Consider the following 17,798-nt stretch of genomic DNA (forward strand, 5'->3'; position numbering starts at 1 on the left):
TCTTATCCGCAAACTTCTTGTACCTGAACGATGCCTTGAGCAGAGCTGATCGTACGCTCTTCCAGATATTGGCAAACTGATGCAAGGTGATATCCACTGCGGGAACAGAAGTTGCTGGAAGCGGTTGGAACTCAGGGACTTTAGGGTGGAATCCAAAGTTAGTGAAGAATGGTGTTGAAGCAGATGAAGAATGATACTGGTTGTTATGACAGAACTCGGCCCAGGGAAGTAATTGAACCCAGTCATCTTGAGAGGAGGACACATAGATGCGGAGGAAGGCCTCCAAGTCCTGATTCACCCTCTCGGTTTGACCATTGGTCTGAGGATGGTAAGCCGTGGAAAACTTTAGCTTGACTTGGAGGACTTGACATAAACTTTGCCAGAATTTGGCTGTGAATTGAACTCCTCGATCTGAGATAATTTCTTCAGGAAGACCGTGGAGTCGGAAGATCTCTTGTATGAATACTTGAGCCAACTTGGAAGCTGACGGAAGACCGGTGAGAGGAATGAAGTGTGCCATCTTGGTGAACCGGTCAACTACCACCCAGATGGTATTGAACTTGTTGCACATGGGTAAATCTGTAATAAAATCCATCGACAAATGGGTCCAAGGTCGACGGGGAACAGATAGTGGAACCAGTTGCCCCGCAGGCGACTGGCGGGATACCTTATGTTGAGCACACTTTGGGCAAGATGCAATAAACTCCAAGACGTCCTTTTTCAGAGTTGGCCACCAATAGGACCTAGAGATAAACTCCAGGTTTTTTTGGATACCTGTATGTCCGGCAAAACGGGAAGCATGGGCCCAATGCATGAGCTTCTTCCTTAGCATCGGTTTCACAAAACTTTTCCCTGATGGGGGCGTAGAGTCCATCCCTACCGTGGAGAATGCCAACGGATTTATAATAGGATGCTTGTCTGAAGACTCTGACTCATTTTCTTGCTCCCATGAGCGGGAAAGGGCATCAGCCTTGCGATTCTGAGAGCCCGGACAGAACTGGAGTTTAAAGTCGAACCTGGAAAAGAAAAGTGCCCATCTGGCCTGACGAGGGTTGAGACATTGTGCGCCTTTCAGATATAAAAGGTTCTTGTGGTCTGTAAGTATGGTGATTGAATGAGAAGCTCCCTCCAACAGATACCTCCACTCTTCTAGAGCGAGCTTGATGGCTAGCAACTCCTGGTCGCCAATGGCATAGTTGCGCTCAGCTGGGGAGAACTTCCGGGAGAAGAAACTGCAAGGGTGTAAATGGCCATCTTTAGCCCTCTGAGATAACACCGCTCCTACTCCAACGGAGGAGGCATCCACCTCTAAGATGAAAGGAGAGTCGATGTCAGGCTGTTTCAGAACAGGCGCAGAGATGAACCTTTGTTTTAAAAGATGAAATGCTTGCATGGCTTCTTCAGACCACTTGGACGGGTTAGCACCCTTCTTAGTGAAAGCAGTAATAGGCGCCACAATGGTGGAAAAGTCTCGTATAAACTTTCGGTAATAGTTGGCGAACCCTAAGAACCTCTGGACCCCTTTGAGGGTTAAGGGTACCGGCCAATTTTGGATTGCTTGTAGTTTCTGAGGATCCATCTCTAGTCCGGAACCGGACACAATGTACCCTCGAAACAGAATGGACTTGACTTCAAAGACGCATTTTTCTAATTTGCAATAGAGATGATTGACACGGAGACGGGACAGAACCTCTTTAACCCAAAAACGATGTTCCTCTAAATCGTTGGCAAAAATGAGGATATCGTCTAGATAGACCACGACATGACGGTATAGAATGTCTCTGAAGATCTCATTGACAAAATGCTGGAAGACAGCTGGAGCATTGCTCAATCCGAAGGGCATGACGAGGTACTCATAATGTCCGTCACGGGTGTTAAAGGCGGTCTTCCACTCGTCACCCTCACGGATCCGGATGAGATTGTATGCACCTCTCAAGTCCAGCTTTGTAAAGATGGTAGCTCCGCTAACTCTGTCAAAGAGCTCAGTAATCAGGGGTAAAGGATAACGGTTCTTGATGGTAATGTCGTTCAAACCTCTGTAGTCGATGCACGGCCGCAGACCACCATCTTTCTTTTTTACAAAAAAGAAGCCTGCGCCGGCTGGAGAAGAAGAAGGTCGAATGAACCCCTTTGCTAGGTTCTCTTTAATATATTCCTCCATAGAATGCGTCTCAGGCAGAGACAACGGATAAGTTCGGCCTCGAGGTGGAACCTTCCCTGGAACGAGATCAATCGGGCAGTCCCATTCTCTATGAGGAGGAAGGATATCAGCAGAAGCTTTACTGAACACATCCGTGAAATCTTGATATGGAGGAGGTGGAACATCAGACGACCTGGGGGAGGAAGAACAGACAGGCAATACTTTAAACAAACATGTCTCAGCACAGGAGGAACCCCATGCCAGGATTTGCGTAGTCGTCCAATCAATTGTAGGATTGTGAAGACGGAGCCATGGAAGGCCCAGGACCACAGGATGTGTGGCTCTTGGAATCACTAAAAAAGAAATAAGTTCGGAATGAAGATCTCCCACTCTCAGACGAACTGGTAGAGTCCTTAAAGAAATAACTGCATCAAAAATTTTGCTGCCATCCACGGCAGTTAAAGAAATGGACGAAGGAAGTCTCTCGGTGGGTAGGGACCACCGTTTAACATAGGCTTCGGTAATAAAGTTCCCAGCTGCTCCGGAATCAAGGAGGGCAATGACGTTCCGATAACGTTGAGCAACTTGAAGCGAGACTGGGAGATTACAATCTTGAGGAGATGGAGAGGAGATCATTACTCCTAGCCGGCCCTCTCCTTGGCGAGCTAGGATTTGGAGTTTCCCGGACGTTTGGGACAGGCATTAATGGTGTGAGACGGAGCTGCACAATAGAGACAGAGAGACTCGGAGAGACGTCTTCGGCGCTCAGCAGGAGTTAAACGGGAACGGCCAAGTTGCATGGGCTCATCTTTAGATGGTGACAGTTGACGAGGAGGAGGAGCAGAAGATTTTGGAGCAGATGATCTTCCACGCTCAGTTGCTCTCTCTCTGAAACGTAAATCAACTTTCGTGCAGAGTGAGATTAGCTCATCTAACTTAGAAGGTAAGTCTCTGGTAGCTAACTCATCTTTAATACGCTCAGATAAGCCATGCCAGAATGCAGCATACAGGGCCTCGTCGTTCCATGCCAGTTCGGATGCCAGGATCTGGAACTGTATCAGATATTGTCCTACAGTACGTGACCCCTGGCGTAAACGGAGAATCTCGGATGAAGCTGAGGTTACCCGGCCTGGCTCGTCGAAGATGCGCCTGAATGTTGACACGAAGGCAGTGTAGGAAGATAGCAGGGTGTCGGACCTCTCCCATAACGGTGATGCCCAATCAAGGGCTGAGCCACTGAGAAGAGAAATAATGTAGGCAATTTTTGTACGGTCACTGGGAAAATTGCCAGGTTGTAGCTCAAACTGAATCTCACACTGGTTGAGAAATCCCCTGCAGAATCTTGGAGATCCGTCAAATTTTGCTGGCGTTGGAAGATGAAGACGTGGAGCAGAAATGGGTAAGGTGGGTGGGGTTATAGCTGGAGTCACTGTGGTTGACGCACCAGACGCGCCTGATCCACGGAGAGTTGTCTGAATCCCATCCAGCCGAGTAGAGAGATCCTGGAGACAGCGGATGATGTGGCCCTGTGCAGCCTCCTGATGTTCTAGTCGGGCTGCCAGTTCTTGCATCGGCCTGGCCGCTTGATCCTGGTCTCCGGCTGGATTCATTAGGTCAGTGCTTACTGTCACAACTGAGGGCCTGAGCTGACGGGAGGCAGCCTCAGTTGTAGGGGCTGAGATGTACCGGAACCTGGGAGGTTGTATCAGACCCCTGGACATGTAAGTAACATGAATAATAACTGCCCGAAGGCGTGACCACGACAACTTGGATAAAAGTCAATGATGTTTATTATGACAACTCCGCAACACAGCAGCAGTAAAAGAAAACGTAAAAGTCAGCAAAGAATAAATACAGTTCCTGGGTACTACAGGATGGCAGGAGCCACAGGGCACTGGTAGTGTGAGAAAGTTCTTATAATCTTCTAGATGGAAAGTCCTTACCAGGCCCGACTGTAGCAATGGAGATAACCCAGGATTGTGCCAGCTGGTGTTCCAGGAAAAGCTGGGTTGCTGAAGATAAAACGGCTGCTGTGGATACTGGCTGGAACCAGACTGTTGTTAGCACGGAGTGGATACTGGCTGGAACCAGTTAAATAATAAATGAACTTGGGAGCGATGAAATATGAACTGAAATGTAGAACTTGAGAGCGGAGAAATAATAATACCGGTGGAGAGTGGTAAAGTGTAGAAAGGACACCGGCCCTTTAAGAGAAGCTGTACTCTGCTGGAAGCTGAGCTGGAAGCAGGTAATGTTGTAGCTGGAAACAGATGAATCCACAATGGATTGGAGAGTCAGGCTACACCGCAGGTGGAATGCTGGTGCGGGTCTCTATGGTGGAAGTCTTGAGACAGGAGCTGGAACCTGGAAGACAATCACAGGAGAGAGACAAACAGGAACTAGGTTTGACAACCAAAGCACTGACGCCTTCCTTGCTCAGGCACAGTGTATTTATACCTGCAGCAAGGAAGGGATTGGCTAGGCAATTATGCAGATTATCAATACTGAGAACAGATTGGTGGAAATGATCAGCTGACAGAATCCAAGATGGCTGCGCCCATGCAGACACTTGGAGGGAAGTTTGGTTTGTAATCCATGTGGTAATGAAAACAGTAATGGCGGCGCCGGCCACCGGAGACAGGAGGCGCCAGGCTGACAGATGCACATCCAACCACGCGGACACAGCGGAGGCCGCGGCTGACGTAATCGCCACTCAGACACTCTGCATGCAGAAGAGCAGGGACGGCGGCGGAGGCCGCGGGAGACGCCATGCCAGGTGTAATATGGCGTTTACTGTGACAGCGTCCCAGAGTGACAGGAGAGGATACAGGAATGTACACATCAGGATAACAGATGGGATCCGGTCCTGGAGCGCTGAGCCAGCCTTAGGAGGCATCTGATGGGTAAGAAATGGCGTCCAGATACCCGGATCGTGACAGGTAGATTGGGACGTGGAGATAAGCATCTTTGATGTCCAGAGACACCATATAGTCCCCTTCTTCCAGGTTTGCTATCACTGCTCTGAGTGACTCCATCTTGAATTTGAACCTCTTTATGTAAGTGTTCAAGGATTTTAGATTTAAAATTGGTCTCACCGAGCCGTCCGGCTTCGGTACCACAAACAGCGTGGAATAATACCCCTTTCCCTGTTGTAGGAGAGGTACCTTGATTATCACCTGCTGGGAATACAGCTTGTGAATGGCTTCCAAAACTGCCTCCCTGTCGGAGGGAGACTTTGGTAGAGCAGACTTCAGGAACCGGCGAGGGGGAGACGTCTCGAATTCCTGTTTGTACCCCTGTGATACTACCTGCAGAATCCAGGGGTCCACTTGCGAGTGAGCCCACTGCGCGTTGAAATTTTTGAGACGGGCCCCCACCGTGTCCGAGTCCGCTTGTAAAGCCCCAGCGTCATGCTGAAGACTTGGCAGAAGCAGAGGAGGGCTTCTGCTCCTGGGAAGAGGCTGCCTGGTGCAGTCTTTTTCCTCTTCCTCTGCCCCGGGGCAGAAATGAGTGGCCTTTTGCCCGCTTGTACTTATGGGAACGAAAGGACTGAGTTTGAAAAGACGGTGTCTTTTTCTGCTGAGAGGTGACCTGGGGTAAAAAGGTGGACTTTCCGGCCGTTGCCGTGGCCACCAGGTCCGATAGACCGGCCCCAATTAACTCCTCCCCTTTATACGGCAATACTTCCATATGTCGTTTGGAATCCGCATCCCCTGACCACTGTCGCGTCCATAACGCTCTTCTGGCAGAAATGGACATAGCACTCACTCTTGATGCCAGGGTGCAAATATCCCTCTGTGCATCACGCATATATAGTAATGCATCCTTCAAATGCTCTATAGTTAGTAATATACTGTCCCTATCCAGGGTATCAATATTTTCAGTCAGGGAATCCGACCACGCCACTCCAGCACTGCACATCCAGGCTGAGGCGATTGCTGGTCGCAGTATAACACCAGTATGTGTGTATATACCCTTCAGGATATTTTCCAGCCTTCTATCCGCTGGTTCTTTGAGGGCGGCCGTATCAGGAGACGGTAACGCTACTTGTTTAGATAAACGTGTGAGCGCTTTATCTACTCTAGGGGGTGTTTCCCAACGCGCCCTAACCTCTGGCGGGAAAGGGTATAGTGCCAATAATTTATTAGAAATTAGCACTTTTTTATCGGGGGAAACCCACGCTTTATCACACACCTCATTTAATTCATCTGACTCAGGAAAAGCTACTGGTAGTTTTTTCACTCCCCACATAATACCCTTCTTTGTGGTACTTGTAGTGTCAGAAATGTTCAATGCCTCCTTCATTGCCGTGATCATGTAACGTGTGGCCCTACTGGACATTACGTTTGTCTCCTCATCGTCGACACTGGACTCAGTATCCGTGTCTGTGTCGACCCACTGAGGTAACGGGCGTTTTATCGCCCCTGACGGTGTCTGAGACGCCTGGACAGGCACTAATTGATTTGTCGGCTGTCTCATGTCGTCAAGTTTTTTGTAAAGTGCTGACATTGTCACGTAGTTCTTTAAATACAACCATCCAGTCAGGTGTCGACTTCCTAAGGGGTGACATCACTAACACAGGCAATTGCTCTTCTTCCACATCATTTTCCTCCTCATACATGTCGACACAATCGTACCGACACCCAGCACACACACAGGGAATGCTCTGATAGAGGACAGGACCCCACTAGCCCTTTGGGGAGACAGAGGGAGAGTTTGCCAGCACACACCAGAACGCTACATATATATATAGGGATAACCTTATATAAGTGTTACTCCCTTTTATAGCTGCTGTTTATAATTTAGCTGCCAATAGTGCCCCCCCTCTCTCGTTTTTACCCTGATTCTGTAGGGACTGCAGGGGAGAGTCAGGGAGCCGTCCTTCCAGCGGAACTGTGAGGGAAAATGGCGCTTGTGTGCTGAGGAGATAGGCTCCGACCCTTCACGACGGCCTTATCTCCCGCTTTTTTCTGGAAAACTGGCAGGGGTTAAATACATCCATATAGCCCAGGAGCTATATGTGATGTATTTCTTTTGCCATCCTAAGGTATTTCTGTTTTTATTGCGTCTCAGGGCGCTCCCCCCCAGCGCCCTGCACCCTCAGTGACCGGAGTGTGAAGTGTGCTGAGAGCAATGGCGCACAGCTGCAGTGCTGTGCGCTACCTTAGTTGAAGACAGGAACATCTTCTGCCGCCGATTTCACCGGACCTCTTCGTTCTTCTGGCTCTGTAAGGGGGCCGGCGGCGCGGCTCCGGGACCCATCCAGGCTGTACCTGTGATCGTCCCTCTGGAGCTAATGTCCAGTAGCCTAAGAAACCCAATCCACTCTGCACGCAGGTGAGTTCGTTTCTTCTCCCCTTAGTCCCACGATGCAGTGAGCCTGTTGCCAGCAGGACTCACTGAAAATAAAAAACCTAAAATAAACCTTTACTCTAAGCAGCTCAGGAGAGCCACCTAGCATGCACCCTTCTCGTTCGGGCACAAAAATCTAACTGAGGCTTGGAGGAGGGTCATAGGGGGAGGAGCCAGTGCACACCAGCTAGTTCAAGCTTTTATTTTTGTGCCCAGACTCCTGCGGAGCCGCTATTCCCCATGGTCCTTACGGAGTCCCAGCATCCACTTAGGACGTTAGAGAAAAGTGATATACACACATAAAAGGCAGAGAGAACGAGAATAAGCCTCATTTGTCCGTGGATTACATTTTGGTAGACATAACGTAAGGGAGCTTAAGATAAGGAGAGAATTAAGATACGCACAAGCCATCATATAGCTATCTGCCAGAGACAGGAGCATAGGGACATCAATCCCCCTAGCAGCAATAAATAAATACAATTATAGTAGGCACTTTATAAATAACATGGTTCACCACTTAAGCAAAAATAAAGTGTATTATAGCCAGTGATGCGCACGCTGGAAACACTGAGCTGAATTATAATAGTGGTGACACAATCTTATTACACCTGGGAGCTGTCTACTCCCAGATATGAATGTATCATTGCAAGATATTTGGCAACTAATATTGTTACATAATTGAAACACTGTTGAAGACATTAGAGACAGTGAAGTAATACACAATTACAGTGGCTTAGCTTTTTAATTCACTTTATTTAATTTTCACAACCTTCACAAATTAATTAACATGCACCATATTTCGCTAATGTTTTAAAGTTATATTTTAGAATTTTTGGTCATCTATCATAATAGATATTTGACTTTTAAAAAATTACACAAGTCCGAGTGTGCCCAATATAGGGAATCTTCTTCTTTTTGACTTTCTACATCAATAGAAATCCCCCAGGAAATGTTCTCTTTGTTTACTCCATACATTTATTACATGTAGGGCCAAATGTAAAGTGGCATTTTTTTGTAAAGGCATAGCCAGGTTGGTTTCGCTTTTAAAAATATTTCCAGGTCTCCAAAAACATCTCTATTATCTGCATTCTGCAGGCTATTGCATTTGTACCCTACACATTATTTAAAAGTAATTATAGGCATATGAATTACTATTTGTCCTTCAATTTGGATTCTGTATAAAGCAGGAATTTCCACACTCTTTACATAGCAAGTTATTTACCCTTTAAGCATGTGTCGTATAATTTCTCTTACGTCCTAGAGGATGCTGGGGACTCCGTAAGGACCATAGGGTATAGACGGGCTCCGCAGGAGACATGGGCACTACAAAGAACTTTTAGTATGGGTGTGCACTGGCTCCTCCCTCTATGCCCCTCCTCCAGACCTCAGTTAGATCTTGTGCCCAGAGGAGATAGGAGAGCTCCCCTGTAATGCACCCTGAGTTTCTCTGAAAAAGAAGTTTGTTAGGTTTTTTATTTTCAGGGAGCACTGCTGGCAACAGGCTCCCTGCATCGTGGGACTGAGGAGAGAGAAGCAGACCTACTTACGTGATAGGCTCTGCTTCTTAGGCTACTGGACACCATTAGCTCCAGAGGGAGTCGGAACGCAGGTCTCACCCTGCCGTTCGTCCCAGAGCCGCGCCGCCGTCCTCCTCGCAGAGCCGGAAGATAGAAGCCGGGTGAGTATAAGAAGAAAAGAAGACTTCAAGGCGGCAGAAGACTTCAGATCTTCACTGAGGTAAGCCGCTGCGCGCCATTGCTCCCACACACAAGGCACTGATGGGTGCAGGGCGCAGGGGGAACGCCCTGGGCAGCAATAAACCTCTAGTGCTGGCAAACATACATATATAGGCTACAGAGGCACTATATATCATAACCCCCGCCAGTATTGTAAAAAAAATGAGCGGTATTTTGGCATACATATCGAGCATGGCAGGCCACTCACACTAAAGCCCAGAGAAAACCTGACACCTCTCTTCACACTACGTTTTGGGGTAACCCATGTTTCCTTCCTGGCCTTGATAACGCACATTTTTTGAGTTGGAGAGAAAAGGGGATCGCAGCTATTAGAGACATATACGACCCAGGAGACAACGTAGTGCTTTCTTTCTCTGATATCCAGATAAAATTTGGTATTTTCCACCGGGAATTTTTTATGTACTTGCAGGCTAGACACTTTGCTCAATCCCAGTCTCACCCAATGATTTCTGAGGCTACCACAGACCCGCTGCGCACCTTAATGGTGCTTACTAAAGATTGTCCTTACCATCTTAGTTACTTCAGAAACACCTTTAGGGTCTCATGTAGAGACCGGCTCAGGGATTCCGCGTTGTCTTCATGGTCCAGAGATATCCCCAATATGGGATCGTGCGCTGAATTGTTAGATAACATTTTACCCACGTTTAGGTTCTTATACTCTGCCTCTTTGCAAGAGGTTCACTTGAAGACGCTCCAAAGGGCATATATAGCACCTAATCAGAGGGCACACATGGTCCCAGATGACACTGGCTGTTGCATCAAATGTACTGCGCAGAATGCCACCTTGTACCACAATATGTGGTCTTGCCGGAAAATATCTAAGTTTTGGTACAAGGTGGTCGCTTATCTCAACACAGTATTTAACTTACGGTTAATAAAACGCCCGAAGGCTTGTTTGCTACTTGATTTTAGGGAGTGGTCTCTTGGGCCTGAAGATAGAGATATTGTTCCGGTACTCTCTGTTATCGGACAATTGCCAAGAAACAAATTCTTAATAATTGATCAAACCGTCTACCCCATCTTTGATGGCTGTGAAACACATGACCCTCCGGATTATTTATTTTGAGAGGCGTGCTACTCTTCCTGATATTGAATTGGGGGTCAGGCGGTTTGCCAAGAAGTGGGAGAGGTATATTGATACTCTAGACCCGGATGTACAGTCGTTCATCTATAAACTTTTTGAGACCACAACGTGGTATCTATATAGACAAATCGATAGGGCCTCTTGACAACTTAGGCCCATGTACTGTTCCTTTGGGACCTCCTGCTGTTTTCTTAGGAAATGTAATTATATTAATTTTAATACCCCATGCTGTATGTTTAGTCTGATGCCATACGGGTACTGAACCTTCTCTTTGGTTAGAATGGCTAACCATGCCTGAATTGCTTCTTTAATATTTTTACTTAAGACTTCTTTGGCCGCTACTCATTCATGATATGATTATACTTGTATGGTTTTCCCCATTTGTTCCCCCCCTCCCTCCTGTCTGTCTTCTTTACTGACCTCTCGGGTATACTGATGTCCTGTGAATCCTCAGGTAGAATTGTATGCTTAGCCTTAGGTATATGGTGATTTCTTATGCTGAGACGCACGTCGGTAATGTCTTCATCATTTCCTAGACCTCATGTAGGTTAAGATTGTTTATCCTTTACCTCTTACTCAAGCCTACAATTACCGACTATGTATCTGTGATTTCACTGATGTGGTTTAAAAGCACTTTACGTTGGATTATTGTAAGTATACCGGTTTCTCTCCGGTTTTTGGTATGTCTGTATCATGAAGGTCTTCCCTGTTCTTGTATTTCTATAAAAAATCTAATAAAAATTGTTGAATTAAAAATAAAATAAAAAAATGAGCGGGACCGAAGCCCGTCGGTGAGGGGGCGGAGTTTGGTCCCTCAGCACGGAAAGCGCCATTTTCTCCACAGCATGGAGCTGGCGCCCCGAACTCTCCCCTGCTGAAGACACAGGGCAAAACAGAGGGGGAGGGGGGGGGGGGCACTTATTAGCAGTAATGAGTGTATATAATGTGATTATATATATAGTTATATAAAAGCGCTGTTTTATCTGGGAATTCTATTTCCGGTGTCAGTGGTGCTGGGTGTGTGCTGGCATACTCTCTCTCTGTCTCTCCAAAGGGCCTTATTGGGGATCTGTCTCCATATAAATATCCCTGTGTGTGTGGGGTTGTGTCGGTACGTGTGTCGGCATGTCTGAAGCGGAAGGCTCATCTAAGGAGGAGGTGGAGCAGATGATTGTGGTGTCTCCATCAGCAACGCCGACACCTGATTGGTTGGACATGTGGAATGTTTTAAATGCAAATGTAAATTTATTACATAAGAGATTGGACAAAGCAGAGTCCAAGGATTTGACTGTGTCACAGGGCCCTTCAGGGTCTCAAAAACGTCCCCTGTCCCAAATAGTAGACACTGATACCGACACGGATTCTGACTCCAGTGTCGACTGTGATGATGCAAGGTTACACCCAAGGGTGGCAAAAAGTATTCATTATATAATTATTGCAATAAAAGATGTTTTGCATATCACAGATTACTCCTCTGTCCCTGACATGAGGGTACACAGGTTTAAGGTAAGGAAACCTGAGGTAACGTTTCCCCCATCTTATGAGCTGAACGCATTATTTGAAAAAGCTTGGGAAACTCCAGACAAAAAACTGCAGATTCCCAAAATAATTATTATGGTGTATCCTTTCCCCTCAAAGGACAGGTTACGGTGAGAATCATCACCCACGGTCGACAAGGCCTTAACACGCTTGTCCAAAAAGGTGGCCCTACCGTCCCCGGACACGGCGACACTAAAAGGTCCTGCGGATCGCAGGCATGAAACTACCTTAAAATCAATTTATACACATACGGGGGCTTTGCTCAGCTGGAGCAGCGAAACGCGTCAGGTGTAAACCTTGGGTGGACTTTTGTGGACCAGCACCACCAATGAACAACTTACTACAGTCAGGACCTTGCAATCGATCTCCTCCGTGGACCAGGCCTCCATTGTCGGCACTGCCATCGCCCACTATTCTCTTCAGGAGATTCCACACATTGGAACACGGAGCATTGCTCAAACTGTGAACCAGGACCCCACCAACTGTTGTCGTTGCTATATGAACTTATGCCTATGGGAGTCTCTCTAACCGGAACACAGACTTGGTAAATACATCCAATCGGATGAACTTTTATGCACTTGGTCCATACTAATGACTGTCTTTATGCTTGGCATGCATATGCTAACTGGTGCTAGTATCTACAAGGCCTCAAAGTCCACCAAAAGATTTAATTGTGAGATATGGTTTTTATGCCCGTTCATGTATTTTATATTTATATGTATAAGTTTCTTAACAAATATTAAATACATCTATTGTGTACATTACTCTGTGTCAATCAGCGCTGTATAAATTTTTCTTTGTTCACCTTGGTCTAAAAGGGCTTGACTACCCCTTACTTTTACAGCTGCTAGGATAAACCACTCATCACAGCGCCTGTATATATACTTGATATATATATTTCCACGTCCTTAAATATTTATGTAGCCAGGACGGCTAGGGTTAGAAAAACAGAGGTTCTGTTTGTCCTGTATGCAGCCAACAAGGTTGGCGCTCCTGCTTCTAAGCAGACTATTGCTCTCTGGATCTGTAACTCGATTCAGCAGGTTCATTCTACGGCTGGATTGCCGTTACCAAATTCGGTAAAGGCCCATACCACTAGGAAGGTGGGCTCTTCTTGGGCGGCTGCCCGAGGCGTCTCGGCATTACAGCTTTGCCGAGCAGCTACTTGGTCGGGTTCAAACACTTTTGCAAAATTCTACAAGTTTGATACCCTGGCTGATGAGGACCTTGCGTTTGCTCATTCGGTGCTGCAGAGTCATCCGCACTCTCCTGCCCGGTTGGGAGCTTTGGTATAAACCCCATGGTCCTTACGGAGTCCCCAGCATCCTCTAGGACGTAAGAGAAAATAAGGTTTTAAACCTACCGGTAAATCTTTTTCTCCTAGTCCGTAGAGGATGCTGGGTGCCTGTCCTAGTGCGGACTAAATCTGCAAGACTTGTATATAGTTGTTGCTTACATAAGGGTTATGTTACAGTTGGAATCTGTCTTTGACTGATACTGTTTTTTTTGTTTATACTGTTAACTGGTTGCATATATTCCAGGTTATATGGTAGGATTGCAGTAGCGGATCTTGCCACGGGCAAGCAGGACTTTTGCCCGGGGCGGCGCCATCCGGAGGGCGCCGCACCATGGCAAGATCCGCTGCTGCTGTGCTCCCCGCTGCCGCTGCCCGCCGTAGCGTCTAGTTTCCCTTCGTCGGCTGCCCGTTGTGAAGGGAAACTAGACGCTACGCGTCTAGTTTCCGTTCGTGGAGGACCTTTACTGTAATGATGTGCGGTGCGCTTTGACGTCATCGCGCACCGCACAGCAAAGGTCCTCTCCACGAAGGGAACTAGACGCTTAGCGTCTTGTTTTCCTTCGTGGAGAGGACCTTTGCTGTGCGGTGCGCAATGACATCATCATCCTGCTACAGTACAGGGGGCGTAACTGACCACGCCCCCCTGTATGAAGCCACACACCCTAATGCCGCCCGGGGCGCAAGAAGCCCCGGAATCGGCCCTGTATGATTGGTGTGGGCTGGTATGAATCTTGCCCTTAGATTAACAAAATCCTTTCATATTGTCCATCTCCTCTGGGCACAGTTCTCTAACTGAGGTCTGCAGGAGGGGCATAGAGGGAGGAGCCAGTGCACACCCATACTAAAAGTTCTTTGTAGTGCTCATGTCTCCTGCGGAGCCCGTCTATACCCCATGGTCCTTACGGAGTCCCCAGCATCCTCTACGGACTAGGAGAAAAAGATTTACCGGTAGGTTTAAAATCTTATTTTTGTTCGTAGCCATCCTTCATATTATCTCTTTTTCAAACTCTAAGCCTAATTCATCATTGATCGCAACTGCTTTTTTGCAATTTGCCCGATTATCGAAAGACAGCGTATGCGCTGCGTATGTAATGGGCATGCGCCATATACACATTGCGATTGCGATGCATTTGCAGTATTAACAGGAGCGATCACACAGTGATTGACAGGAAGTGAGTGTTTTGGGGTGGTAACATGGCGTTTTGTGGGAGTGGTGGCAAAAATGCAAGCGTGTCTTGGCTGTTTAGTGGGTGAGTCTCTGGTGTCATCTGCGATCACTTGCATGTGCAAATTTGTGGATGCTCTGGCTTGGCGCAGATTAAATTTACCCCTTCGATCTTCCCGATTTTGCGTATGGATTGCGATGCATATGCAGCAGACACTGCAGTGGGCGTCTTTTTTCATTTCTTGGCGGCAACTACCTGTGTGCAATTGAGTTTGCAAAAAAAAAAAAAAAATCACACTTTTAGTAGCAATAGCGATACATTCTGTATTAGGACCTCTTTCTGGAGGGCAGACAAGTAACACACACACACACACACACACACACACACACACTTGTTTGAAAAGTCAGTTGGGCGTCTATCTAATAGACAGGGGATAAAAAACACCCAACCGACTTTCCAAACATTTGAATTCCCCCCATTAAGTCATGTGGAGGCTTGAAGTAGAAAAGGAGGATTTTTAAATGTACAGAGCTCAGAGTGGTGTTTCAGAGCATCTCTGCTCACATTGGCCTGTGGGTGCCACGGTAATCACATAATACTGTGGACACTCTGCAGAACTATAAATAATTATTAGCAGCATGGAGACAAAATGGTAATGACCAAAATCCATCATATAACCTGCCACAATAAATTATGCTAAAAACATTACACCCACCCCCCTAGAGGTGAGATAGATTTGTTCCTGCAATCCTATGTTTACAGACAAAAATATAGATGACCTAAAAATGTCTCTTGATGATATTATTTGGTGTTACACTGTTGTGGGTCCTGTGTAATACTATAACTTTCCTTACCATGCTATCACTAGTCCCAGATGTTGTTCCATTGTACTGTACATCCGTGGCCCAAAGTTTTGAAAATGACGCAAGTATTGGTTTTCACATAGTTTGCTGCTTCAGTGTTTTTAGACCTTTTGGTCAGATGTTACTATGGTACACTGAAGTAAAATTACAAACATTTCATAAGTTTCAAAGGCTTTTATTGACAATTACATTAAGTTTATGCAAAGAGTCAATATTTGCAGTGTTGACCCTTCTTTTTTTTTTTAAGACCTCTGCAATTTCGCCCTGGCATGCTGTCAATCAACTTCTGGGTCACATACTGACTGATGGCCGCCCATTCTTGCCTAATCAATGCTTGGAGCTTGTCAGAATTTGTGGGTTTTTGTTTGTCCACCCGCCTCTTGTAGATTGACCACAAATTCTCAATGGGATTAAGGTCTGGGGCAACAGCTGACAAAAAGGTCTAAAAATACTGAAGTAGCAAACTTTGTGAAAACCAATACTTGTGTCATTCTCAAAACTTTTGGCCATGGCTGTATTTATGTACACATGTGCGCCGATCCCATGGGTGCTCCTGGGCCCGAGCACCCATGGAAACTGATAAGCACCCACTAGGTCCAGGTACTACTTGTGTGGCTGGCTGGCCGCACAGCCAGCCCACCCGTCTTCACGCTTCGGCCAGCTTGTGATGTGACGTGCTGATGTCACACCGCACTCCCGCCCGTCCTGCGCTGTCCTTCCACGTTCGCCCGCCCTGCGCTATCCTTCCACATCCGCCCGCCCTGCACTGTCCTCCCTCGTCTGCCTGCCTGAAGGGACGGACGGAGCCATAAATCAGCAACTCTGCTCTCAGGGGAGCTGATGGTTGAAGTGATGTTGGTTTTCATATCTTAATTGTCAGCAGCATTCTTTAGAGAGAGAGGAGACCGGCAGGGATTACAGACAAAGATGTTTCTGTGTGAATGAAAGCACCATGTAGTCTAGGCACTTTGAAGCGATTGGCCAGCACTGTTTAAAGAATATCTGCACTCCTAATTAGATTAGGCTCCTTGCTAGCAAACGTTGCAGGACCAAACAATTTCCTTTAAATGAACTGATAAGAGTTGGCACAGTTATATATAACATAGGATGGTTAGCCCCATTTAATGAAATTACTTTCAGTACATACTGGTTATGTTTTACTGTTCTTACTATATGGCGACATAAAGACACGCTGGTGGCCCCAGGAACTGGTTATACAGATCCCTCTGATGCTGCAATGTCCTCATCACAGCACATTGGGATGGACAAAAAATAAGAATTTACTTACCGATAATTCTATTTCTCGGAGTCCGTAGTGGATGCTGGGGTTCCTGAAAGGACCATGGGGAATAGCGGCTCCGCAGGAGACAGGGCACAAAAAAGTAAAGCTTTACTAGGTCAGGTGGTGTGCACTGGCTCCTCCCCCTATGACCCTCCTCCAGACTCCAGTTAGGTACTGTGCCCGGACGAGCATACACAATAAGGGAGGCATTTTGAATCCCGGGTAAGACTCATACCAGCCACACCAATCACACCGTACAACTTGTGATCTAAACCCAGTTAACAGTATGATAACAGAAAGGGCCTCTTAACGATGGCTCCTTAACAATAACCCGAATTAGTTAACAATAACTATGTACAAGTATTGCAGATAATCCGCACTTGGGATGGGCGCCCAGCATCCACTACGGACTCCGAGAAATAGAATTATCGGTAAGTAAATTCTTATTTTCTCTATCGTCCTAAGTGGATGCTGGGGTTCCTGAAAGGACCATGGGGATTATACCAAAGCTCCCAAACGGGCGGGAGAGTGCGGATGACTCTGCAGCACCGAATGAGAGAACTCCAGGTCCTCCTTTGCCAGGGTATCAAATTTGTAAAATTTTACAAACGTGTTCTCCCCCGACCACGTAGCTGCTCGGCAGAGTTGTAATGCCGAGACCCCTCGGGCAGCCGCCCAAGATGAGCCCACCTTCCTTGTGGAGTGGGCTTTTACAGTTTTAGGCTGTGGCAGGCCTGCCACAGAATGTGCAAGTTGAATTGTGTTACAAATCCAACGAGCAATCGACTGCTTAGAAGCAGGTGCGCCCAACTTGTTGGGTGCATACAATATAAACAGCGAGTCAGATTTTCTGACTCCAGCCGTCCTTGAAATGTATATTTTTAAGGCTCTGACAACGTCCAACAACTTGGAGTCCTCCAAGTCGCTAGTGGCCGCAGGCACCACAATAGGTTGGTTCAGATGAAATGCTGATACCACTTTAGGGAGAAAATGCGGACGAGTCCGCAGTTCTGCCCTATCCGAATGGAAGATTAGATAAGGACTTTTATAAGATAAAGCCGCCAATTCAGATACTCTCCTGGCAGAGGCCAGGGCTAGTAACATAGTCACTTTCAATGTGAGATATTTCAAATCCACCTTTTTCAATGGTTCAAACCAATGGGATTTGAGGAAATCTAAAACTACATTTAGATCCCACGGTGCCACCGGAGGCACCACAGGAGGCTGTATATGCAGTACTCCCTTGACAAAAGTCTGGACCTCAGGGACAGAGGCCAATTCTTTTTGGAAGAATATTGACAGGGCCGAAATTTGAACC

Source organism: Pseudophryne corroboree, chromosome 6 (assembly GCF_028390025.1).
Source record: "Pseudophryne corroboree isolate aPseCor3 chromosome 6, aPseCor3.hap2, whole genome shotgun sequence".
In the NCBI taxonomy this organism is placed as follows: Eukaryota; Metazoa; Chordata; class Amphibia; order Anura; family Myobatrachidae; genus Pseudophryne; species Pseudophryne corroboree.